Source organism: Artibeus jamaicensis, unplaced genomic scaffold, assembly GCF_021234435.1.
Source record: "Artibeus jamaicensis isolate MK-2021 breed Jamaican fruit bat unplaced genomic scaffold, CSHL_Jam_final contig_797, whole genome shotgun sequence".
NCBI classification, from domain to species: domain Eukaryota; kingdom Metazoa; phylum Chordata; class Mammalia; order Chiroptera; family Phyllostomidae; genus Artibeus; species Artibeus jamaicensis.
This window is the reverse complement of record NW_026521977.1, coordinates 24,474,948-24,500,587: the sequence shown is the minus strand read 5'-3', so window position 1 is coordinate 24,500,587 and position 25,640 is coordinate 24,474,948. Positions and strand designations below refer to the sequence as shown.

Genomic DNA, 25,640 nt, shown 5'->3' with positions numbered 1-25,640 from the left:
AGTAGCTGCTGCAATTTTAACAAAGAAGAACAAAGTAGGAGGGATCACAATACCTGATACCAAACTGTATTACAAGGCCACTGTAATCAAAACAGCCTGGTACTGGCATAAAAACGGACACATGGACCAGTGGAACAGAACAGAGAGCCAAGAAATAAACCCAAGTCTCTATGGTCAATTAATATTCGACAAAGGGGGCAGTAACATAAAATGGAGTAAAGATAGCCTCTTCAACAAATGGTGTTGGAAGAACTGGACAGCTATATGCAAAAAAAAAAAAAAATGAAACTTGAGCACCAACTTACACCATACACCAGAATAAATTCAAGGTGGATAAAAGACTTAAATATAAGCCGTGACATCATTAAAGTCCCAGAGGAGAACATTGGCAGGAAAATCTTAGATAGTTCATGCACTAATATTTTTACCAATATGTCCCCTAGAGCAAGGGACATAAAGGAAAGAATAAACTAATGGGATCTCATCAAAATTAAAAGCTTCTGCACAGCTAAAGAAAACAGTATTAAAATAAAAAGAGAACCAACTGTATGGGAAAACATATTTGCCAGTGCTCTCTCAGACAAGGGGTTAATCTTCTAAATATGTAAATAACTTACACGACTCCACTTCAAGAAGACAAAAAACCCAATTAAAAAAATGGGCAAAGAACTTGAACAGACACTTCTCCAAGAAGAACATACAGAGGACTCAGAGGTATAAGAAAAGATGCTCAGCATCACTAGCCATCAGAGAGATGCAAATTAAAACCACAATGAGATACCACTTTACATCGGTCAGAATGGCCATCATAAACAAAGCAACAAACAAGTGCTGGAGAGGTTGTGGAGAAAAGGGAACCCTAGTGCACTGTTGGTGGAAGTGCAGACTGGTACAACCACTGTGGAAAACAGTAAAAAATTTTTCTCAGAAAACTGAAAATGGAACTGCCTTTTGACCCAGTAATTCAACTGCTGGGATTATACCCTAATAACCTTGAAATGCCAATTCAAAAGAATCTATGCACCCCAATGTTCATAGCAGCACAATTTACAATAGCCAAGTGCTGGAAGCAATTTAGGTGCCCATCAGTAAATAGAATGGATCCCAAAACTATGGTACATTTACACAATGGAATTCTATGCAGCAGAAAGAAAGGAGCTTCTACCCTTTGTGACAGCATGAATGGAACTGGGAAGCATTATGCTAAGTGAAATAAGCCAGGTGGTGAAAGACAAATACCACTTGATCTCTCCTTTAATAGGAACCTAAACAACAAAACAATCAAACAAGCAAAATATAACCAAATAGAGAATAGGCTGACAGTATCCAGAGAGGAGAGGGGAGGGAATTTCAGAGGGAAAGGGGAAGGGTTTACAGGAACAAGTATAAAAGACACGTGGACAAAAACTAGGGAGGGTGGAGGGTTGCATGGGTGGGGTGGGATGGGATTAAAAGACAGAAAACTGTATTTGACCAACAATTAAAATTAAAAAAAATAATAAAAAAGAAAGCACCACCCAACTTTGAAAGAAAAAAAAAAAGAACATGCCTTTTTTTTTTTTTTTGTAGCTTGGCACATGGAATATTTCTCTAAATTATTTTTTTTCAGATAGTGGGAAAGGCTGTGTACCAGGTCCACCCCTCCTTTGTTAACACCAAGCTAATTTGAGCCACCTGAGAATAATTGCACTTATTCATGTTTTGTATCTACTTTGGCTGGTTTGTCAACTGCCTTTTGCCTATGTGGAGCAGGCCTGGACAGGATTTAGGCAGTAAAATGACAGAGTATTGTTTCTCAAGAAGGTGTCAGACAGAATTGGACAGGGAGGTGAAATGTCATAACTGCTTTTCCTAGAAGCTGGACTACTGGTCATTCAATGGCTTTCAGAATGACATAAATAAGAACAAGAATGCAGCACACAAGTGGACTTCTTGTGATAATCAAGACCAGGAACATTTAGATTGTTTCATTTACTAATTTTAGTTAAGTATACCCACCAACTTAAATCTTAACAAAAAGTATTTTCTCTCAATTTTGTTCAGAATTTTTTGCTGCGTGGATTTTGATATACTTGCAGATCATGCAAATAAATATATCTAGTATATAAATGAGTTTGGAAATTAAGCCCAAAAGCTGAGACTTGATATCAACTTAAAAAGTCAGGACTGTATATTGTATTTGAAATTATAAGGATGATTGAGATCACCCATGTAAAGTGGATTCTTCATCATATTTTTTTTTCCAAAATGATCCCACTTTTGAGTAAGTGTACCTGTTTTTCAACAGGAAGAGTTACCTTATTAAATTAAAAGAAAATGTCATCTTTCTGTTTGATCATTTACAAATGAACTGAAAAACATTCTCAAGTATTTTCTGGTGATTAATTTTCCATTTGAAACTGAATTGTGATTTTTTTATATTCATTTTAGGATGAAATTGAAATGAGACACTGATGTTTGTAGTGTTTACTTACTATTGTTAAATAAAAAATAACAAAGCTTTTCAGTTGCTAACTGAGATCTCTTTGAAGGCAATTGTTTTGTCCCATTTGTTGTTATATTTTCAGTCTATTCAGTGTTGAAGGTAATTTATTTTTAATGGAAAATAATGCCAAATGATTTTTTCACCATGCTATTTAATTGACCAGAATGAATCATGGTAAATAAAATACTATGCAGCAAAATATTCTAATTGCAAAGTCTACCTTAATTTTCTTATTAACTTATATTTTGTGTTCCTGCCTAGCATATGTTATAGATTTGCCATGTGGGGCAGATGTGTAATTGTGTGACCAGATATAGCACAAGCCCCCGGTGTTTTAAGATACGTACCTAATTTCTGTGGATCGATGTGCAATTACATGTAGAAGAACCACATGAAATTGCTGTAGTCATGAAATATAACTCTTTGAAGAAAAGGCCAACTCTAGCAATTTTCTAGGCTATGTTATAATTTGAGACATTTTTTAATTGCTTGCTCTCAATGCTTGAAGGATGTTAAAGAATTAAGAAGAAATGTCATAAGGAATATATTGAAAACTTTTATATTCTCTTAATCTGGAGACTGTTGGAGAATATTTGTAAGTAGGGCCTGGAAACATTTTGAGGTGGCTTTAAGAATTTTCAAGACAGTCTAAGTTAGAGTCATAGCTTTGATATTTATACCCTGTGTAACTAACTCTGAGCAAGTTAGTTAACATCTCAGAGTTCATCATATTGTTTGTAAAACAGAGATAGTAATACTAGTTCATAATGTTCATGCGAGGATTGGTGCTTATGTAAGTAAAGTACCACACAGAACTTTGATATGTGTCTCAGCTTTGACTCAGGATGGCCTGGGAGTTGGAATGATGAAAGAAGTGTTTTAATTTCTATGACAGCCATTGGCTTTTGTCCTAAACTGACATTTCCCTGCTTTAGAAAACTATTAGAGGGTATTTCCACCAATGGTTTTACTATGAACTACCCTACTTACCATAGCTAATTAAAAATAAATCTTAGTGATTTTCTTAGTCATTTCAGTTCTGATCCTAAACAGCTTAGATGTCTAATTAAACATTCAATCTTTCAAGTGCTTTAAATTTGGATTCCTGTATTTCTGGATGAAATAAACCAATTTTAAGAGCTCATCCTATCTTCATCTTACATTTAGTTGCTGGTAGTTCCCAAAGTTAATGTTATGACTAATCTGAGGTTTGAGATCAGAAACAATTCATAAATGACAAATTTCCCCTTGGAACAAATTGGGAGTTCCCACTCCATAAATTCAGCCATAAACACTTAAAGATGGAGAAAGATAATGGTAGAGAGCCTAGATTTTGAAACTAGGCATCTTGGTGAAGTCTGCCCTTTACTGTTCATCAAATGTAAGCTGTTAGCAGAGCTACTTAAACTAGCTGTGATTTTTGCTATGGCATCTTTTTTTAAAAAAATAGAATTGTATAGTTAAATTCTCTAAACTTTGTGGAAAACCTAGAGCAGCGCCTTTCATCGAAGTGGTCAATAAGTGCTAAGGCACCATTAAATGTGAGCATGTTATCCACAGACTCAAATGATCATCAACATCTGTCATCATCAATATCTGTCAGGGTCACTGTCCCGACCACAGGATACAGAATTTGCATTTGTAACATGTAGTAAATTTCCGGTATGTAGAGTAATAGCTGAGAAATTATCTCCTGCTGATTAGACAGTCAAATTACTTGAATCACCTCTCCAGATCCCACTCAGGACATAATTAGTGTTTATTTCTATTTTGCTATTTAGTATGCAAATTCACTGTAGGAGACCATTACAACTGGGGAGTGTATGGCTCATGATATTTTATTGGTGGTCACTGGGATGAAAGATGGGCTGGTAGTTGGAAGCTCTTGCTTAGTTTAGTTTGGTGACACTAGTCTGTACTTTGGCCAAATTATCAGCACAATTACATTAGTTTTATCATTACTGTTAATTAGTTGTGGTTGTCCTCAAAGTGTTTCCATTTGTGGAGTTGATTAGGGGATGAAGTGGTTCCCACAGTCTAATTTGTTTAAGCTTCACTGGACAAAGGTTTAGAGTCAACAGACTTCACAGAGGAGTGGTGTGAATAGGTGATAGATTAAGTATTTTTGATTTGCTGCTACATTCCTTGATCAGGAAATGTGCTGACCTGCTGGAGCCTGGAGGCAGCCCATGATCTCTCTCCAATGATATCCAAACAGACAAGCACCAGTTAGCAGGTACCCTTGCTCAAATGAATTTTCAGGATAATTGACCTTCTGTGTTGGATTGTTGTGCTGGGAAAGCATTTTGTCTTCAACCAAAACATGACAATTTTGTGCACATGGTTATTTAAAAGATCCAGTAAAGTGTTGGGTGACATAAAATGACATTGCTATTGAAGTGTTTTTGTTACATATTTTTTCTAAAATAATATGGCACCTATCTACCTATCTATCCATCCATCCATCCATCCATTTAAGCAAAATGTACCACCTTGGTTTTGCTGCATGTATTGCATGGTGATAAAAGTCATGGCATTGCATTAAAATATATCAGTGAAGTATGTGTTGTTAATAAGCAATTGATAAATGCTGGGCATGACACTTAACCATTCTAAACTACAAATCCCTTGGGGGTGGAGGGTGGGAAACATTGACATTATGCAGCATTAAGGATGAGCTACAATCATGTCTGTAAAATGCCTAGCCTAAGGGAAGCATCCTATAATATTGGTTTGCCCTTATTTTTCTGACATGATGTGGCCCATATTTAATCAACTCAATCAGACTAACATTGATTGTTTCCCTCAAGCTATGCTTGAAGCTGGGAAAACAGTGCCCAAGAAGACAGGCATTACTCCAATTCTGTAGGGTTAGAAAATTACTATGAAGACAAAAGGATGAAAGAAAAACATGCCAGGTAAGCATATTTCAAGGAGACTTCTGGCCCTTCAGGGACAGCTTTCTTGAAGTATTTTCAATCTGGGATGTGAAACCTGAGGAGGGGAGTTAGCCAAGAAAGAGATGGGTCAGGCTCTGAAAAAAGAGCATTTCTAGTGGAAGCCCAAATATAGGTACCTCTGAGTAGGTGAATTTATCAAAAATAAAAATCTAATTTTATTTTATGATGGCATAACCATGTACCAATAACAATTCCATGTGCCTTGGGCTGGACACTAAAGCATGAAGTTTGAATGTATGATTCTAAGTGGTTCTGGGGCCAACAAAGGCACATTAAGCAGAAACATTGGCATGATAAATAAACCAAGTATCTTCAGTATGCATTTGTTCAAACTGAAGAATAGCAATGCAACCAACTCCAGGGACTAGGGAAAGAGCAGTTAAACATGTGTGCCTAATCACCAGGCTTTGGGGACCAAACAGATTTATTAAATGTTTTCTATGTGCCAGCATCTGTGCTAAACAGTTTATGTGCATCAACTCATTCTATTCCATGAGGCAAGAACTGTCATTTTGCTTGTTTTTGATATTCATAAATGTAGACTCAAAGTCCATTTATTATTTGTCCTTTAGAACAATCTAGAACTGGATACAAACCCAGGGAGCCTTTGGAAACTTCATCATTAACCATTAAGCTGGCTCACACTACTAGATGTCCAGTGTCCTACAGGTTTGAGCTGAACTGAATGGGGTTAAGCATCACAGGGAGAGAAGGCCCATTTTTTAGTTTTCATAGAAATTCCAGGTGATAAATGGGAAAAAACCTGGGCAGTGAAGCAAGGATTTCAGAAGGTATGTGGCATGGTACGAGTTATTGAAGCTCCCTGAGCAGCCTCAGGTTCTTTTGAAGTGGTAATATTAATAATTTTTACCCCCATCTGTAGGTTATGAGGATGAAATAAGATACTATGTGAAACATATTGAGTACATAACTAGCCACAAAGGGAGTATCTGTTCCCATATCTACCCAACCATTTGCATTTTCTGAGAGAAGACTCTGTGAGATCCTTCAGAGAGATATATCCCTGAATCATTATTAAAACTATGGTGATCATTGCGAGGAGCTCAGTAAATAATACTCCTCTTTTCTGAGCAGCCTCTGAAGTAATTAGGAAATAAGTCAAGAATAAGTTTAAATGCAGGCATTTGGAAGAATAAAATAGTGCCCTTATTGGTGATTAAAGACAATTAATTGAGGGACATACCTTAGTTGGAGAGCCAGAAGGTAATGCTAAATGAACCCTATATTGGCAGACTTACTGTCCAGTCAAAGGCAAGGCTGGGTGGGTGGGACTTAACCCATGGAGGAGCTATTCTACCTTGAACAGAAATGTCTACAGAAGTATGAACAGTATAAACTTTAGAGAAACTTATAACGTGAAAATAAATATCACAACACTTTTCAAAATTCTACTAATAACCTCTTTTATAGGATCTAAGAGTAGTACTCTGGAAAACAATAAAAAACCAAGCAGAAAGCAGTCTCTGTGGTCAGATCATTTTCACAAATTTCTTTGCTACAAGATTTCTCACATCTTTGCTATAGTAATGTTTTAATTTCATGTTTAATGTAAAACATATGAAGCACATGGTATACTATTGCTTTACAATACTGCTGCTTCATTCAGATGACCTATAACCTGTGAAAGCCATATGCATAAACCTGAAGTCGTGATTTCTTCCCACTCTTTGCAAACCAGTATGAATAAGCCTTTATTTGCCTCCATCTCAATCAATGGAAGCAGCAGTAGGTGTTGAGCAAGGATAATACCTGCATCACCTTCCTCTCGACTTTCTGCCTTTCCCTGTCCCTAATCCACATGGTTGGCTACCATACTTACCTGAAAAGGAAACTGAACTTCCCTTTGTAAATGCAATAATCCATTCTGCAGGTCCTTCAAATGTCTTTCCACTACTAGAAATTCCTCCTCTCCATTCCCATAGCAATCTGTACAGACTTTCATTAGAGCACTTAGCAAATTGTATGAGAGTCATTTGAGTGTCTGTATCCTTTGCTACACAGTGAATTCTGAAGAGGGAAAATACCATGTATCATATTTTTTATTCTTACCATAGAGCCAGCAATGTCCTGGCTCTATGGTATATTCAGTGATGTTAAATAAGTGAATAAAGATACAAATGCCATTCACATCTGTTCAAGCCTTTTAAGACTGATTGGAGATAAATGAGTGAATCTCTGCTTGGACATGTGGTCATTATTCCTCAGATTGGCAACTCTTATTCAGAATTTTACAGTTTAAATTGCTAAACATGGTGAATAAATTGATGGAAATCTATATTGAAAAAATATATTCCTTTACCACAAAATGTTCTATATCTTAATTTAATATTTTGATGAATGCTATTATAAAACTATCACAGTAAGTACATAAGGGAATCTTGGAAATGTGAAAATTCTAGTTGTATATTAATGAAAAGAGAAAATTCCAGAGAATATAGCCACAGTACAATTCTATTTCACAAAACAAAAGCATGTGTGCACACACAATTGAGCAGTAAAAGGACTAGAAAAGTGTCCTGAAACATGGCTGCACCTGAGTAGAAAGCAATGGAGAAGGTGGAACAGACATCTGAGTCTACTATTTCTTTAAATTTTGCTGTGACCCTGAGCACCCTGGGACAATAGATTTGTTTTTTTCTCCAGCTCCCTAATTTGCTCATCAGCCTTGTCCATTCTGCTATCCACATAGCTATTGAACTTTTAATTGCAGCAGCAACCATGCTTCTAATTCCAATATTTCCCTTTCTAAAATTTTTTGTAAAAGCCACTTCTTGTCTTATGAATATGAGCAGCCTGTTCAGTATCTGAGAATATGATTTTAGCCTTTTCAAAGTCTTCTGTTTGCTCTATTAACTGTGTGGTTTTGCATATCATATTTGTTCCTGTGCACTGAGTTTGATAACTTTCATGGTGGTGTTTTTTTTCAAATAATTGGTAATTCTAGATTGCCTACTCATCTTTAGATCGGGAAAGAGCTGCTCTCCGCTGCTGATGAACTGATGGTGCTCTGGTAGTGTTGTGATGACCTGATGTGGGAGGGAAGAATGAATGACAGCTTTTGTTCTGCATGAGGGAGTCCTTTTCTATTCAAGGTCCCTTCTCCTCCCCCAATCGCTGCTTTAGGTGGAGGCAAAGATGTCAGTCACCCCTTCTTTGTATACTTTTCAGAATACCTCAAAATTCTTTTCTTTTTAATTTTTTATAAAAATTTTACTTATTCATTTTTAGAGAAGGAAAGGGAGGTAGAAAGAAAAGGAGAGCAATATCGATGTGTGGTTGCCTCCCAGGTGCCCACAACTGGGGACCTGGCCCAGGGCCTGCAACCCAGGCATGTGTCCTAGACTGAGAATTAAACCAGCAACCTTTGGTTTGCAGGCAGGCACTCAATCCACTTAACCACACCAGCCAGGGCTCAGAATTCTTTCTAAATGTTATAGCATGGCATGATAACTAAGAACAAGGGTTCTGGATTCTGGCAGAGAAGAATAGATTCCTGGATCTGCTTCTCACTGACTATGTCAACTTGAGTAAGTTGATTATTTCATCAGTGCCTCTACTTCTTTACCTGTATAATGGGGTAAAAATAATGGTCTTCTTCTCATTAGCTTGTTGTGGGCATAAATGTGTTGTTGACTCATGTCAAAAGTACCTGGCACACAGCAACCACTCAAAAAAGATTTTATAGAGATTTTAGAATTGGGCCTAGTTGTCTGGGTAAAGCCTACCTACCCACTTGAGGCAATTTTCTTTTAATTGAATGTTTTAATTCTCATTAGCTGCTTGTGGAACAATGCATGCATATATTTCAACATTATATCAAAGCCAGTTACACAATGAATAAAGCAGTGTGCTTGGTTTCCCTTCTGCTGGGATGATGTTTATGCCTGCCCTGTGATTACATAAATACAAAGCTTTGCAAGATAAGTGAACTCTTCTGATGCAAGATTATAGGAGGCCAAACAATTTTTTGTTACCTCTGCCAATAGCAGCTTTAAGGACAGCCTATATTGCTTAGGAAAACATCACACAGTTTGGTACAGATATTAACATACAAATATTGGGTTGGCCAAAAAGTTTGTTTAGTTTTTTTCATACAATGGCTCTAGTAGTACTTAGTTGTCTTTAACTTTATTCAAAGACAATTATGTTTGATTGCATTGTGACATTGTCATATCAGTGCATGTTTTTAAAAAACTCATCAAAATTGGTGAATTTTTATGCAGCATTTTATTACTGAAAATGGAAGAAGATACACAACCTTTTCAGCATATTATGCTTTATTATGTGAAGAAAAGTAAAAATGTGACTGAAGCGCAAGTAAAAAGACTTGTGCAATCTATGGAGAAGGTGCTGTGACTGATCAAACATGTCGAATGTGGTTTGCAAAGTTTCTTGGCACTATTGACATTTTGACCAAGATTCTTTGCCATGGGGCTGTCTTATGCATCGGCGATAGCAGCACCCCAGGTCTCTACCCACAAAAACCCAAAAGAGGGAGATAGCCTGCATACTCAAAATATCCAAACGAGTAAAGTTATTAGTAAAAACAAAATATGTGTCTTTTATTGGATGGAAAATAAACATTTGGACTTTTTGGCCAACCAAATATTTGTGTTTAATCAATTTGATATGGCTATTGTTTGATGTTTCCACACAGGCTTTTTGATCTGCCTCCTTCTGTTTCTCTAATATCCTTTTATTCTGCAGTCTTCCTCCATTCTTCCTGCAGTTCAAATTGACCTTCTAGCTGATCTGTGAACTTGTTGGTTTCCTTTGTGTATAAGGTCTTTGATTTTGTCCTTTTCTGCCTGGAGTATGCACCCCAGATTGCTGCCTTGATAAATTACCCCAGCTCTTCAATCCTTGACTCAAATCTCACCTTCTCCATAAAGCCCAGTCTGATGACCTTATTGATACTGCAACTGTTGCCCTGACTCCTCTCTTGTTTTCTTGCCATAGTTTTGTTTTTTTTCAAAAGCCTTTCACCCCATAACACCCTAGATAATTCAGTTATTTATTGGGCTTATTTAGAATGTACAGAGGGAGGGCATCTGATTGTTAACTTGTTTATGTACTCTTAGCACCTGAAACAGTGGCTGGCCCATGGTGAAGTGTTCAGTAAATGATTTATAAATGACAGAGTAAACATATTGAATAACAATCTACTCACTAATACCAGGGATAAACTTATTAACCTATTTGTAGAAGAGGACCATCAAAATGTTGAAAATGGTGCCCACCCTACCATCACATTGTGAGATAATATAAGGATTGAACCCTTTTGTTTGCTTCTAATGAGAAAAATATTTATACTCTATTCAAACTTATTGGCAAGAGAATTAGTGACACATTACAATTAAGGTGACAGTGCTGTCATTTTCTGATCCATTTCATGGGGTCATGTTGGGTAATTGTGTCCTCTCCCGGCTTAAAAATATCAGGAGATCTTTCATCCCACAATCCCAGCGATGCTGGGCAGACATGCATGGGCTTTCTTCCTTCTATTGCTATGATCTTTTCTAACACATCTGTTTATTTTTGCTTTGCGTAGATGGATCTGTGGGTTTTACAAAGAGTCAATTCAGATCATTAAATCCTACACGAGGCTGAATAACAAAACAGAAAAATCTGTCCACAAAATGCTAAAATCCTTCCTTTGACTCAGAATCTTGCTCTTCTCAGTCTTTGAGTCATCACGTGGAGGATAGATTTATTCATTTAATTTCAAATTTATGGTGCTTTTTTCCTGAAATGGGTATATACAAGAGAGAAGAATTTATTGGGTGAGAAAGATCAGGTTATAATTTGGAAAGCCATAAAAAGCTTGAATGGTCTTGTCAACTTAGAGAGTGGAAGAGAGTTAACTAGTCACTTATACTGGGTATTATGCCTTAAAATATTTTATTAGTTTTTATCAAAAATATCAATAAGTAATGCCTAGTATAAGAATAGCAAGAACAGGGAAAGGGGATAGAAAGTTCTGCAGTGGTCTGCTTTAGCTGCTTGAGGAAGGGATACCTCTCATGTTTTGCTACTCCAAAAGATCTAAACTGATTAAAAAACAAAACATCATTTGAGGAGTAAGAGGAAAAAAACTGCTTTTAGGAATTTTATGGAGTGAGGGGGAAAGTTAAGAGTCCCCTATATTTGAATCAGGCAACCCTATACATCTTTTTTTAAAATTTTTTAAGCTTTTAAAACATTTATTTAGTTATTTTTTAAGAACAGTTTTTTGTCTATTTCTCCCATCCCAGCCCACCCTTCCCCATGCTCCTTACCTCCCTCCCATTTCCACCCCCCTTAGTTCTCATCCCTATGTTCTTCGTATTTGTTCCTCCAAATCCCTCCCCTTTTCCCCCCTTAAATTCCCTTCCCTCTCCCCTCTGGTCACTTCGTCAGCCTCCTTTAATGCCCTACAAGTGAACTAAGTTGAAAATAGCACATTTACTATGCAATGAAGTTTTCAGATAAATGGCATTCCAGTGACCATATAATCTGTGTAAAATATGTTATTTTTTATTTTTATTATTTTAAAAATAATTTTATTTAGTTATTTTTCAAGTACAGTTTTTTGTCTATTTTTCCCATCCCAGCCCCCCTGCCTTGTGCTCCCACCTCCCTCCTATTTCCACCCCCCTTAGTTCTCCTCCCTGTGTCCTTCATATTTGTTCCTTCAAATCCCTCCCCCTTTTCCCCCTTAAATTCCTTTCCCTCTCCCCTCTGATAGGGGACTTAATGTGGAGTCTCCCAGCCCCATTTGCTGTATGGTTGTGACTTCCAGGTTCACAGTGACTAGAAATTCTTGGGCTATGAGTGCCTAGAAAGTGTACTTTAAGGTAAATCCTACAAAGATCTTGGTAGGAACCAAGCAAAGAATCTCATCCAGGTAAGGTTGGCATTGGTGTAGGAACTAAGTTTCTAGAGCTTGTACTGGCCCACAATTAAAGTTCAGGAAAATAAAAATATTTATACCTCAGAGTCACCACACTGGAATTGACATTCTGGACTTTCGAGTACAGTTTTTAACACAACTCAAAATGATTATTGTCCCTCTTTCTTAATCTCACTTCATTATATTCTTTTCAAACTATAGAACCACTCTTCTTACCTGCTCTTGGTCCAGGATGAGGTTCTCAGTAGACCAGCCATTAAATAGATAATCACTCCATTCTACATAGTTGTTGTCTAATAGAAAATTCTAGAACATTCTTCATGCTAAACTTTTATAGTCTATTTTTCCTGAAACTTTGGGATGTTTCTTTCATAGGGAAGCTGGTCCCAGTGAACAACTAAAAGCATGTCATTCAATTATATGTTGCAGTACATCTTAAGATGATAATGGCCTGCTTCTCTTTTGTCAGTACTATCAATTTGCTCTATAATGTATACAGTTTTAAATGTCTGAGTATTTACCATAACATCATTAGCATTGCCCCTTCCAAAAAGAAGTATGAATTTAAATGCATTTTATATGGAGCTACACACATTCACAAAATTATTCTTTTCAAAAGACTTTTTGGAAACTTCATGATTCAATTTACTTTAATTCACCAATGATTTTCTGAACACATACTGTCAACCACCCACTGTGCAATGTCCTAGGGAAAGAGAAATGAGTAAAAATTGGTCTTCTTACCAAGAAATGATAAATTTAAAAATAAAATGTAATATAAAGTGATAAGAACCATAAAGAAATTAAGTACAAGAATGAGAGATAGTACAGAGGAAAACATAAAAATTGTGCCTGGTACAGGAAGATGAGACAAGTAAGCTTCTTTTTTCTGTATGTTCCACATCTCACACAGTGTCCGATATATAACAATTACTACAGAATTATGAATAAGTTTTGAAGGCAAGGTTTAGCTTGATAGATGTATTAGTTTCCTATGGCCGCTATAACAAATTACCACAAACTTGGTGGCTTAATACAGCAGAAATTTATTTTCACACAGTTATGGAGGCCAGAACTTCTAAATCCTTCTGTCTGTGCTAAAATCACCATGTTGTCAGAGTTGCACTTTCTCCAAAGGCTGTAGGAGACAGCCTGTTCTGCAGGGAACAGCCTGTTCCTTACCTCTTCCATCTTCTGGTGGCTGCTGGCCTTATTGGCCTTGTGGCCTTGTTAAAGTAATCTCTGTTTTCAAAGTTGCTTGCTTACTCCTCTTCTGTATGTGTGTCAAATCTGTCTCTATACCTCTTTCATAAAGGTACTTGTGGTGGCATTCAGGATTTATTTAGATAAACCAGGATAATCTTATCTCAAATCAATTTACGTAATCACACCTGCAAAGAGTCTTTTTCAAAATATTTATGATTTCCAGGGATTAGGATCTGATACCTTTGGGGCCACTAGTCAGCCTATAAAATGGAGAAAGAAGAAAAGCCTCATTGAATAGGTTGAAGGTCCTGTTATTGTGCTACGCATGATGTTAGCGTGAACAAGAAAAACTATGCCACAAAATACCATTTTTAGTTAGTTAATTTAGTGATGATGGTGAGTGGTCTTCCTAACCCGGAACAATCCTATAGCATTTGGTTCCTAGAAATTCATTCTATATTACTTCTAAATCTTTCATAGATTCAGTTTAGTGCTCAATATCCAAAGTTACTCAGAGTTTCTGTTTCAATTAAGTGATAAAATCTTCCTCCTCTCTGCTTCAAACTTTATTTCTTTTATTAATTGTTGTTTAGTTATGGTTGTTAAGGGTCATTTCCCTGGTCCCTTATTCTCCCTGCCCAACACTCAGTCCTCCCCTCCCACCATTGTCTTTGTCCACATGTCCTTTATACATGTTCCTTGACTCTTTCCTTTCTTTCACCCATTGTCCCCTCCTCCTCCTCTCTGGTCACTGTCAGTTTGTTCTGTATTCCCATGTCTCTGTTTCTATTTTATTCACTTGTTTATTTTGTCGATTAGGTTCCCCTATAGGTAAGATCATATGGTATTTGTCTTTCACTGCCTGGCTTATTTCACTTAGCATAATACTGTCCAATTCCATCCATGCAGTTACAGATGATAGGAGTTCCTTCTTTATTTCTGCTGTGTAGTATTTCATTGTGTAAATGTATGACCGTTTTTTGATTTACTCATTTACTGATGGACATTTAGCCTGTTTCAACCCTTGGCTATTCCAAATAATAGTGCTATGAACATTCATTCATTCATACATGTATTCAGTACATATTTATTGAGTCAACAATGTGAGCCATGTACTATGTTCTAGGGATGCAAAAATGAAAAAAAAAAAAGACTGTCCAGCTCAGTTGAATGTGAATGCACTCAAAATCTAGTGAATGAAAATGTGCAGTGTGATATGATAGCTCCAGGTTTGGTGTAATTTAATAGTGCTGTTATGCCAATGACAGTTTTCATCATAAGGTTAGTGGAGTTTATGAAGGGGCGTGGAGGGGGAGGGAGTCCCAGCCATTGGAGCACCATGAGAAACGTTCAGAGTTACCAAGAATAATGAATTTGCGAAGCTACAGTTAGCTTGACTCACCTAGAGAAGAAAATTGAATTGCTGGTAGAAGATTGAGATGGAGAGGCTGGCAAGAGAGGACCATGAAAAACTTTATTTTTCATAGATAGGAATGAATGTTGAATGTTAGAGGATAAGACAGACCTTGTCTTAACTACCTCATTTTACTGATTGGATAGTGGGCAGCAGAGGAAGTGACCTTCCACAGACTGTCCATTTTATAGAGCTACTTTTGACTTTGGTCACTTCCAACTAATTGTGTGTAATATTATCCATTTATGAACTACAAGGGCATTAGTTTCATATTGGAATGTTAAATTATGGAAATTTCTTAAAATATTCTCTCTCATATTTGAAAATACTTAGTGGCACAAATGTGTGCACTTTAGAGGTGAATTACCATGTGTACATTTTGTAGATGACTTTTATAGCACTTTTTCTATGCTAACTAGACCTGGGTTCATAAAGCTATACTTTCTCCTGTGGTGGCTGAAGATATTACTCATGCCTCCCACTGATTCAGGAGTTGAATTTCTCTCATTGCTCTGTGGGCCATCAGCCTATCAAGGACTTCAGAGAAAATAAGGGTTGAAATTTGGGTTTTATAGACTGGATGGAGAATCAGCATGAGACAGCAGTCTGGTGTGGGCAGTTATTTGCTATAAGCCTGGGTTTAAATCTGAGTTCTAACATTTGTCATCTCTGTGGCTTTGGAGAAGTTATCTCATGTCTCGGAGCATCGGTTCCTTATCTGCAAAGGAGGCTGAGAATGCAGTGTGTATCATCAGCAACTATTCATATAGATGTGGAGAGGGTATAGGGAATTGATAAGGGCTGGTGACCTCAACACTCTTTTCCTACCCAGGGGCCTGGAGGGTAAGTGAGTGTGGTGGTTATCTGGATGGGTAGTCAAAGAGAACTATGTGGAAAGCACTGCCTAATTAGACGTTCTGTCAAGGAATTCAGCCAGACATGACCCCTGCAGGAAAGCAGCCAGGAACATCAATGCCCTGACCTTTCCCTCCTCCTTGCTTTATCTGATGTCCTGCCAGTTTCTCCCACTGACTGAACCCAGTCAAAAGGAGACCCAGTCAAAAGGAACCCAGTGGACAAAGGAGCTCAAGTCTGTGTGCGTTTACACGAAAGGGTGAGGGAAGGTAAAAAGTGACTGTATCTGGCCAAACGGAGGCTGCAGCCCATGTAGTACCAACTGCTTCTGGGAGTCTATGAGAATTAAAGGAGATAATTCATGTAAAGTATTTTGCATGGGACTTAACATGTTAGCCATTACAAAAATAAGACAAACATAGTTTTCCTTTTCCTTCTATTTTCATTATTAAAAATAGCTGTTAGCATAATTTGGTCTTTTTTAATGTTTAGATTTGTACTTATCTATGTACTTATTAATGGAAAGTCTTTGTCAGAGCTCAAATATGACATTCTTGTGGCAACTCTGTGTAATGGTTGTTTACGGAGCAGGGAATGGAGAACCGGAGGGACCAGGGTGTGAAGTTGGAGTCCCGTCACTTCATGTTTGGGAGACCTTTACAGATTGACTGCCTTCCCTCAGCCATAATTTTCTGTTGTGAAGGCAGGATGGGACCCTCCCTCCTTTAGGAGTCTGCTGTGAGGTTCCCCGAGTGCACGCTTCCACACCACACAAATTCCCGCCCCCGGTGCTTGGTGCTTGCTGACTTGTCTATTTCCTTCCTCCCGTCAATGCCTTGTCCTGGGCACTTCACTGTGACTCAGATTATTAGGCAAGAAGATATTTCTAGATTGCCTTCAATGCTGTGCATTCCACCTAAAAAGGGAAACGCCAGCTGTGCGTTATCTACCTTTTACTTAATTAACCACAGTGAGGATCCTGCAGTCAGAATTTAGCTGACAATTTGGTTCCTGATGAACTAAGTTGAGGAGCAACTAGCTCAACTCTTAACAGAGGGGTCTCCTGTGGAGTTAATGGGTAGCAGAAATTTGTTAAATCAGCAGACACACCTCAGAGACCCAAACTGCAAAGAAATCTTTTGTTAGAAGTTGTGTATATGAGCCCTAATGATATCAGTAAACAAGCACTAAATTGTCTGCTTTGCATGTGTGTCTGTGTGGGGAGGGGAAGGAAGGCTTCTGGAAAGATTGCCACGAAAATATAAATTATGCTTGTGCCTTCGTGGTTGGATTAAGGAATATTTCTATATATTATTTTTCTTATTTGAATTTCCGCTCCCTTCCCTTCCCTTCCCTTCCCTTCCCTTCCCTTCCCTTCCCTTCCCTTCCCTTCCCTTCCCTTCCCTTCCCTTCCCTTCCCTTCCCTTCCCTTCCCTTCCCTCCCTTCCCTCCCTTCCCTCCCTCCCCTCCCCTCCCCTCCCCTCCCCTCCCCTCCCCTCCCCTCCCCTCCCCTCCCCTTCCCTGTCTCTCCATCTGTCCCTCCATCTTTTCTCTCTCTCTCCTTCTGAATATTTTATTTTTTTAATAAGGAAAATTGTAATAAAATCATTCTACTTTAAATTTTGCTTTAGTGTGAAAGAGTAAATCAGAGGACAGGCTCAAGAAACAATAGAAGAGATCTGGATTGCACCTGGAGAAAAAGGTCTCTAATTTAAAAAAATTGAGATTTATGTGAGATAACATGGGAAAACATGTTTCTTGCATGAGGACATGACATAACATCATTTTCTAAGAAACAAAGACTTCTTCTGAGAACTAACTGTAAGCTGCGTCCTAGAGTTGAATTTCAAGCAGGCAGGCACATTTATAAACAAATATGTAAATTATACTACTAAGTTTTGCAACTACATAGACCAGGATGGAAAAGAAAATGGTGATTACTTTTTCCTGGCACGCCAACGGGAAATGGCGTTTTGAGGGGACTTGAAATGTAGGTCTGATTTTCGTGATGGGAAAGGAAAGATACTGTAGTCAGAAGGAAGCTCACAAACAAGTCTTGATTACATCTGGTCAATGATACACTGAATATACGTACATCTGTTATGAGATTTATTACTCCTGACTTTTAAAAATCTGTATAAAAATGTATTTTTCAAGGGTGTTTTAAATGTAGCCTTTTAGGAATGGAAGACAGCGGATTAACATCTCTTCTGTGGGAAAGAGGGTGTAGAGATACAAAATTGTATGGCCTTGATGAAAAGTTTAATGACCTAATCTTCGCTAAATAAGGGAGAATCTCTGTGGTCAGGGTGCTGTGTCAACTACCCTTAACTTCTCTTTTCTGATTTTCCCCTTTATTTTTGATACCCCTTCATCCAACAAGCACCAAACTAATGAAATCTAAAGAATGAGGCCAACATAGCAAAACTCTGTCTTCTCTTCTCTACCCATCCTTCAGCACCTAGGCTCCTTCACTGTACAGATTCCTTGAACTGGAATAACTCTTCCCAGGACTATGCTGTAACAACATCAAATAATGGACTGTTTTCCCCCCACCAGATATTTGGTGTAGGTAGAGGCCCAGGACTTGTGCTAGCCATGTCAGAGAGAGATGCTGATCTAGCTCACGCTGTGATGTTGTAACCACAGGGATGACAGTGTGTGCTCTGAGGCCAGAGAGCTTGTCCAGGACTGTGTTCTGTTTTTATTTCTTGTGTAGCTTACTGACCATGTAAAACTACACAAAATAAAATACTCTTTAGGTCATTTATGTCTTTAAGTTTGCATATAATTTTCCAAAATAAGGTGTCATAGACACATTGCTTCTTAGCCTTTTGGCTAAGGTCATGTGTAGTATCTATTCTTATCAGCTTAATATCTGATATGTCCTATATCTGAGGGCATTATATTAAATGGATTTTTGGAGCTTGGAAATGGAATAGGAGCTTGCTCTATCCACTCTGCACATCGACCTGTTATGGTAGTACTTCCAGGAATGGTGTACCCACTCGGGATATAAGAAAAAAAGTGTCACAGACATTACTGTTTATTAAGAATTAAGTTCATACTTCATCCTCCACGCCTCAAAATCAAGTTGGGTATTTAATTCAATTTGTATTTCTTTAATGACAAGTAATCTTGAGCATCTTTCTCCTGTTTTTTTTTTAACAATCTGTATAGCTTCTTCAGTGAAGTGCCTAATTAATGTTCTTTGAGTATCCAAGTGTTTGTTGTGTCTAAAATTGCAGTATACCAAAGCCAATATGTTTTTGTAGGTTGAAGCACTAAAAGATCTACCATACGCATCATGTCTCTGCTACACCAGGCTTTACTTCTCTCATTCTCTCGCAGACCAGGGAGACAGAACACTCTAAATGGAGCACAGGTTGTACCCCACACCTGCGACTGTCCTGTCAATTTCACCAGCCAGACACTGGCCCTGGCGAACATACAGTGAGCTGACTATTGCTTTTTAGGTAGCTGCATGCACTTCTGACACTGCTGAGGGCATTTTTCTTTGTGAGAGCCCCTCCGAGGAATCTGAGTGCTCTGGGATTTGTCCTCACTATTCCACAAATGAGGACATCCTGTAGGGAATTACTGAAAAACAGAATATATCTTGGTAAAAATTTTTTTAAAAAGGAATAACTTGAGGATGAAAAACATCTAAAAGATAACAACACATTGATTCCTATGAATATACATGGCAAATTTATTCCCAGTGGGATAATTACGAGGTAATTGTTTTAACATTGAAATCACCCATGTTCTGTAAGACAGAATAAAGTAAGTATTTAGATGGGGCCACACAATTTTCAGTTTGATGAATCCATTTTCAACTACAGATGAATAGAAGTTTTAAGGTTGGCAAAACTGTCTTATGGGAGTTGCACTTCACAGATGAGATTATTTCCAGAGAGCCTAACTTGCTCTGTGGCCTTGGGCTTGTCGAATAATGCCTGGCTATCTTTTACTTGTTTCCTTGATTTTCCCCTGGATAGCACAATCTTTCAAATGCATCACTTGCAAAACAATTATCTGTTCACAAGACTGGCTCCTCCACTCTGGAAGGACACATTTTTGAGGAGAGGAGATATACTCCAGGATCATAGCTTGTTCCATACTAGGTCTCGATTAAATATTTAAGTAGATGAGCAGAAGAAGTACAATGATCAGGTTTCTTAACTACATCATTTCTTTGCTCCCCTACACAACACAGAGAATTAGAGCCCAGTAGAAATATTGGGTTCATTGCTCTTCTCTTTAGCAGTGCATACCTTGCTAAAAAGAAGTTCTAGATCTTGTCCAAGAAATGTTCACTAGGGTATATAGCAAAAGGCTGCCTCCCATGAAAAGGGAATGAGTTAGTGTCATCCCGGTGCAGTCTGGTCAATTAAGCACATGATTTCAGGGGGGACTGATGGAGCTCTTAACCTTGAGAGTTGATTAGAAAATATTATGTTTGGTGGTTAAATTAATGCAGAGGAAAGTTAAGTGACCCAGGCTAAGACAAACAATGAGTATATTCTTCATTCATTTAATGAATATTTAATACAAGACCACTATTTTCTGGATGCTGGGGATGTATATAAAGAAATACCAAATAGAGTCTCTGATTTATAAAAGGTCATATCCTATGAAGGAGGACAGACTCATAAACTCTTAATTATAATAGAGAGTTGTATTTCTGTAATGTTAGGTGTTCCAGTCTTGAAGTATATGAAGGAGGAGGTAGTTTGTTTGAGAAGGATGCAGTAGTCCCCCTTTATTTGCGGTCTTAATTTTTATAGTTCATTATTCAAAGTCAACCATAATCTGAAAATATGAAATGAAAAAGTTAAGAAAGAAACAGTTCATAAATTTTAAATCGCATGCCATTCTGAGTAGTGTGATGAAACTTCATGTCATATGTCTCCACCCTACCCAGGACCTGAATGATCCCTTTGTCCAGTGTATCCACACTGTATATGGCTTCCCACATGGCAGGCAGTCACTTAGTAGTCCTTCTGGCTTATCAGATCAACCATCACAGTATCACAATGCTTGTGCTCAGGTACCCTTAGTTTACTTAATAATGGTCATAAAGCACAAGAGTGGTGATGTTGGCTAGGATATGCCAAAGAGAAGCCACAAAGTGCTTCCTTTAGGTGAAAATGTACATTTTTACAGTCGTGCTTAGTGACTGGATACATAATGAGAAATCCATCATGAGGTGATGTTGTCATTGTGTGAACATCATTGTGTTCACTTACACAAACCTAAGTGGTATAACCTACTACTGTAATCGTATGTGCTATACTTTTATATGATTGGCAGCACGGTATGCTTATTTATACCAGCATCACCACAAATACATGAGTAATTCACTGTGCAATGATGTTCTGAGGGCTATATCACTCACTGTATGATAGGAAAATTTTTAGCTTCATTATAATCTTTTGGGGCCACTGTTGTGTATGTGGTCCATTGTTGATCAAAATATCATTATATCACGCATAACCATATGGAAAAAAACATAGTGTATATGGAATATGATAGCTTTTGTGGTTTCAGGACTTCTGGGTATATTTAGAGAATTACTATCAAATAATGTGTTATTTGACCTTGGAGGATGTGCAAAATTTTTCCAGTAAATAAGAAGAGAAGAAGCCTTCTTTCATGATTAAACATTCAGATATTTTTCAGTCATTTAAATTTTCCTAAATTGTATGGTCCTCAGTAAAACAAAAATGATATACTGAAATGTTCATTAAATACCAGCTCAGTGCCAAAAACTATCATAGGTAAAACTTATGCAGTGATCAAGGTACTATTGCCATATTTATAGTCAAATGTACATTTCAAAAAGAGAGGCAGTCATGGATAGAAGGACTTACTGTAAAGGGTCAACAGTAAAGAGTTCAAGAGTAATCACTTTAAGCTCTGTAGGCCACCATACCATGTCTGTGGGGACTACTTGACTCTGCCATTGTAGCATTAAAGAAGTTGTAGGCAATATGTAAATTAATGGATGTGACTGTTTTCCAATATAACATTATTTACAAAAACAAGCAACAGACAAGGTTTGAACCATAGATTACAATTTGTCAGTTTTTAAAACTGACCTGACAGAGGCTAGATTAAGGAAAACTGGGTTACTAATTATCAGTAGTTTACAAAACAAATACCCAATGGATAAGCAGACTAGTGACTAACTGTTGCCATCCTGAATATAGAGGTAAATCAAGGCAAGCTGAAATTACCAGAAGTTGCATTTATTTGGCAATAGCAGAAAAACTGTGGTTCTAGAAATGCATGCTTCAGCAAGTTATGGGTAAGTGGGCTACATTTATGGGGCAGGATTTCAAAGAGGGGGATACTCAGCCTGAGTCCAGATAGTACGTTCATTGGGAAGAGATTCTTGGTGGATGTTCAGTGGTCAGGAGGTAGGTCTTGGTCTTCTGTAAATGAGGCATTCTATAAATCAGTCTCTTGGTTCTTAATTTCCATTCTTCCAAAGCTGCCTGGATGAGAGTCTCCATTTCATGTTCTCTGATTCCATTTGAGATAGAAATCCCTCACAGCTTTATTAATACATTCAAATGAATTTGTGGTGTTTTACTCACTCTTTTGATGAAAAGGTTCAAGAGTGTGTCAATGTCAGAAATTGACCAAAGTGTCTGTGCATGTGCAATTTTTCTTGAGAACCATCTGTCAAGTTGTAAACAAAACTTTAAAAGTTAACATGCATAGAATTTTTTTGCTATGTCTGTACACTTTGATTGATACATACTTTTTTCCCCTTTAGGCCCGATTATGTGGAAAACATTGTTATCTCTGTTTTACAAAAGAAGAATTTGAGTCTCCAACTTGCTATGTAGCTCACTTAGAGACATCAGAGACAGACTTTGAACGTAGGCAATCTGCCTCTAGTCTTAGCCTTCAACCCACTGTGACTCATGAGCCCCATGCTAGCAAAATGTATGCAGTCTTTTTATCACAGAAATTAAGACAAGTGCACCTGTTTTAAGTGGAAATTATTAGACACTCTTTGAATGTGCAGCAGTGAGGAATTGGGTAACTCAAGAATAATCCACTCAAGCAATTAAATATAATGCAGCTTTGAAAATGGTGAGGTAGAGTTATGGGTATAGACATGAAAAAATGACTGTTGACAGGTTGTATAAAAGATCAGGCTATATATCAATTTATATTGTACGTTATCATATGTGCATAAAATAATGCATTGATACACTGAAAAGATTTGAGAAATATGCAACAAGTTCATAACATTGGTTATCCATTGGGTGGGGAAGTGCATATTTGACTCCATACATGTTTGTATACATTTAAGGAAACATGCCTGAATGATTTTTTTTACTAGTTTAGGACAGTCCTGTTTAGAGGGATACACTTAGGAGTAAGCTCTTTGTTTCCCATTGTACATTATTTCCTTGGACTCTGAACTGGTGTTGGGAATGCTTTTCTTCTCTGCTGAATCACATTTCAACGGCCATTTGCTGCTTTGGAGCTACTTTGGAAAACAATTGCCATGTACCCTTGCTCACAGCCATTTTATTCTCCTTTGAAAGCTACCACAGAGCATTTTGAACATTATACTCTGTCTTGCGCAGCTCCAGTTTATGGTTGCATTCACTTCTGTTCAACATCGTTTCCATCTTTCCTTGTGTTTCAGTGAGATACAGTAGAAGTGATAGAGTTGAAATGTCCCAGAACATGCTCTGGTTTGGAAACAGTGATTATTGCAAATGACATTGAGCAAATGGTATCTTTTTTAGTTTTTTTTTAATTCTTGCAAATACTAGAAAATGTGCTTATTTAACTCAAAAAATGTTTCAAACATCTTAATAATTCCTTTGACAATGCTAAAAATGAGGTCTGGAAGCTGACTTTATCCAGCGTGTGACAGAATGAACTAACAAGAATGCAATGCATGCCAGCCACAGAGACCCGTCTTGCCTTTCAATTAGTGTTTCTCTCTTTTATATTTTTTAATTTAACTTTTTTCAATTACAGTTTAGATTTGATGTCATTTTGTATTAATTTCAAGTGTACAGAATAGTAGTTAGACAATCATACACTTTATAAAATGTCCCCCTGATATTTCTAGTACCAACTGGCACCATACATTGTTATTACTGTATTATTATTTCTTAACTTTAGGAGCATATTTGAAACAACAGGAAAGCCTTTAAAAATTTAGATGGTTCCATACCCAGAGATTGTAATTTTATTAGTCTGGAGTGGGCTCCAGACTGATAATGGCATGAATGGCTTGAAGGTTTCCCGGGTAATTGTCCTGTGTAGTTGAGACTGAGAGCCACTGTTCGAAGTCCTTTATTGTAAGGATTACCTTTTAGACAAGACATTTGAGAGAAAATTTTTTCCAGCTTGCTGAGGGGTCTCTCATCTTCTGCCCCAGAAACAGCACGGAGGTGATGTTACCACCTGTTATCAGGATTTACCATGCCTGCCACTTTCCTTATGGTTTAACAAAACGTTGAAAAAGCTTTGTATGTGAGTAGATGTTTGCAACATGTCTTTTTTTTTAATTTACTCATTTATCGGCCCATGCCTCATTCCCCTCAAAACTGAAGGTGACAGAGAAACAACTATCAGTGCATACAAAGTAGGTGGCGTTCAGAATCCTTAAATTGAAGTTCTTATTAATTATTGACCATTTATCATTAAAAAGAATGCTTCGTGTTGCTCAGGGGCCACATGAACTCTCTTATTTGTAGTTTTGCTTCAATTTTATCACTTTTGTCAAAGTTTAGAAGCAGAGTTACTGAAACCTGTTATATTGTGCATTGGCTTCAGAGACGTTACGGTGGTGTTTTTCATGGAATGACAACTTTCCTTCCTTCTCTTGTACTTCCCCCCTGTCTCCTCTGCCCTGACAGCAAAATTAAAAAGCTAAGGTCAGAATAAGAAAGGAATATGTCTTCTATTTTCTATAACACAAACATATAAATTATCCTTATGAAAAAGTTCCATTTTATTATTCTACCAGTAATCAGAACATATTTTCTGGCTTTTGAAATGAATGACACAAACACTGCTTTTTGGCACTATAAATGTGGAAATGCTCTTGTTTTTGTTAAAGTACAATATATTAGTATAAGCCATTACCATAGCCGCTTAGCACTTTGACAAGCGCATGCTTTTAACACAAAACAACTCCAACTCTCCAACTTGAATTTTAATGTCTCTCTTTTATATAAAAACACAGAGCACTTTGATTGATTTCTATTTATGAGCCTTTTTTGTTATCAGAGGTAATCTAGAGTTTATCGGCAAGACCCACTCAATTTCCCTGCAATTCGTCTTTATGAGTATGCACGAACCTTGACAATCCATTGCAGCCTCTTTGCACAGAGTGGGAAGTCTCGGTCCCATTGTCACAGGGTACAGTCAGCAAGTTCACAAAAGCAGCATATCCCCAGCAACCACTAGACTTGGTTTCTGGAGGACAGCTCTTAGACCAGAGGCACCAGCATCACCTGGGAACTTGTTAGAAATGCAAATTCTTGGGCCTTACCCCAGACACACTGAATCAAAAAGTCAGTGAATGGGACAGAGCAACTTTGCTTTTATCAAGTCCTCCAACTGACTCCACTATTCCATGAAGTTTGCTCGCTGCTCTTCTCTAGACTGTAAGCTCCCTGAATGCAGAGGTCTGCTCTATCACCCCTGTATCCCTGGTGTCTAGTAGAGAGATGAAATTGGTAAGTAAATGGAAGAATTTACTATGTTAGAGTGGGACCTGAAACCCTATTACCTGGCGGATGACAAATGCCTGCTGAT

The 25,640-nt window shown here is 37.6% G+C and overlaps 1 non-coding gene across 1 annotated transcript; it reads left to right on the top strand.

Annotated features, from left to right (window-relative positions):
* Positions 1-18,651: 18,651 nt before the first annotated feature.
* LOC119064492 (U2 spliceosomal RNA) lies at positions 18,652-18,842 on the top strand. Its single transcript, XR_005085412.2, has one exon. It is a non-coding gene; the product is annotated as a U2 spliceosomal RNA (small nuclear RNA).
* The last annotated feature ends 6,798 nt before the right edge of the window (positions 18,843-25,640 follow it).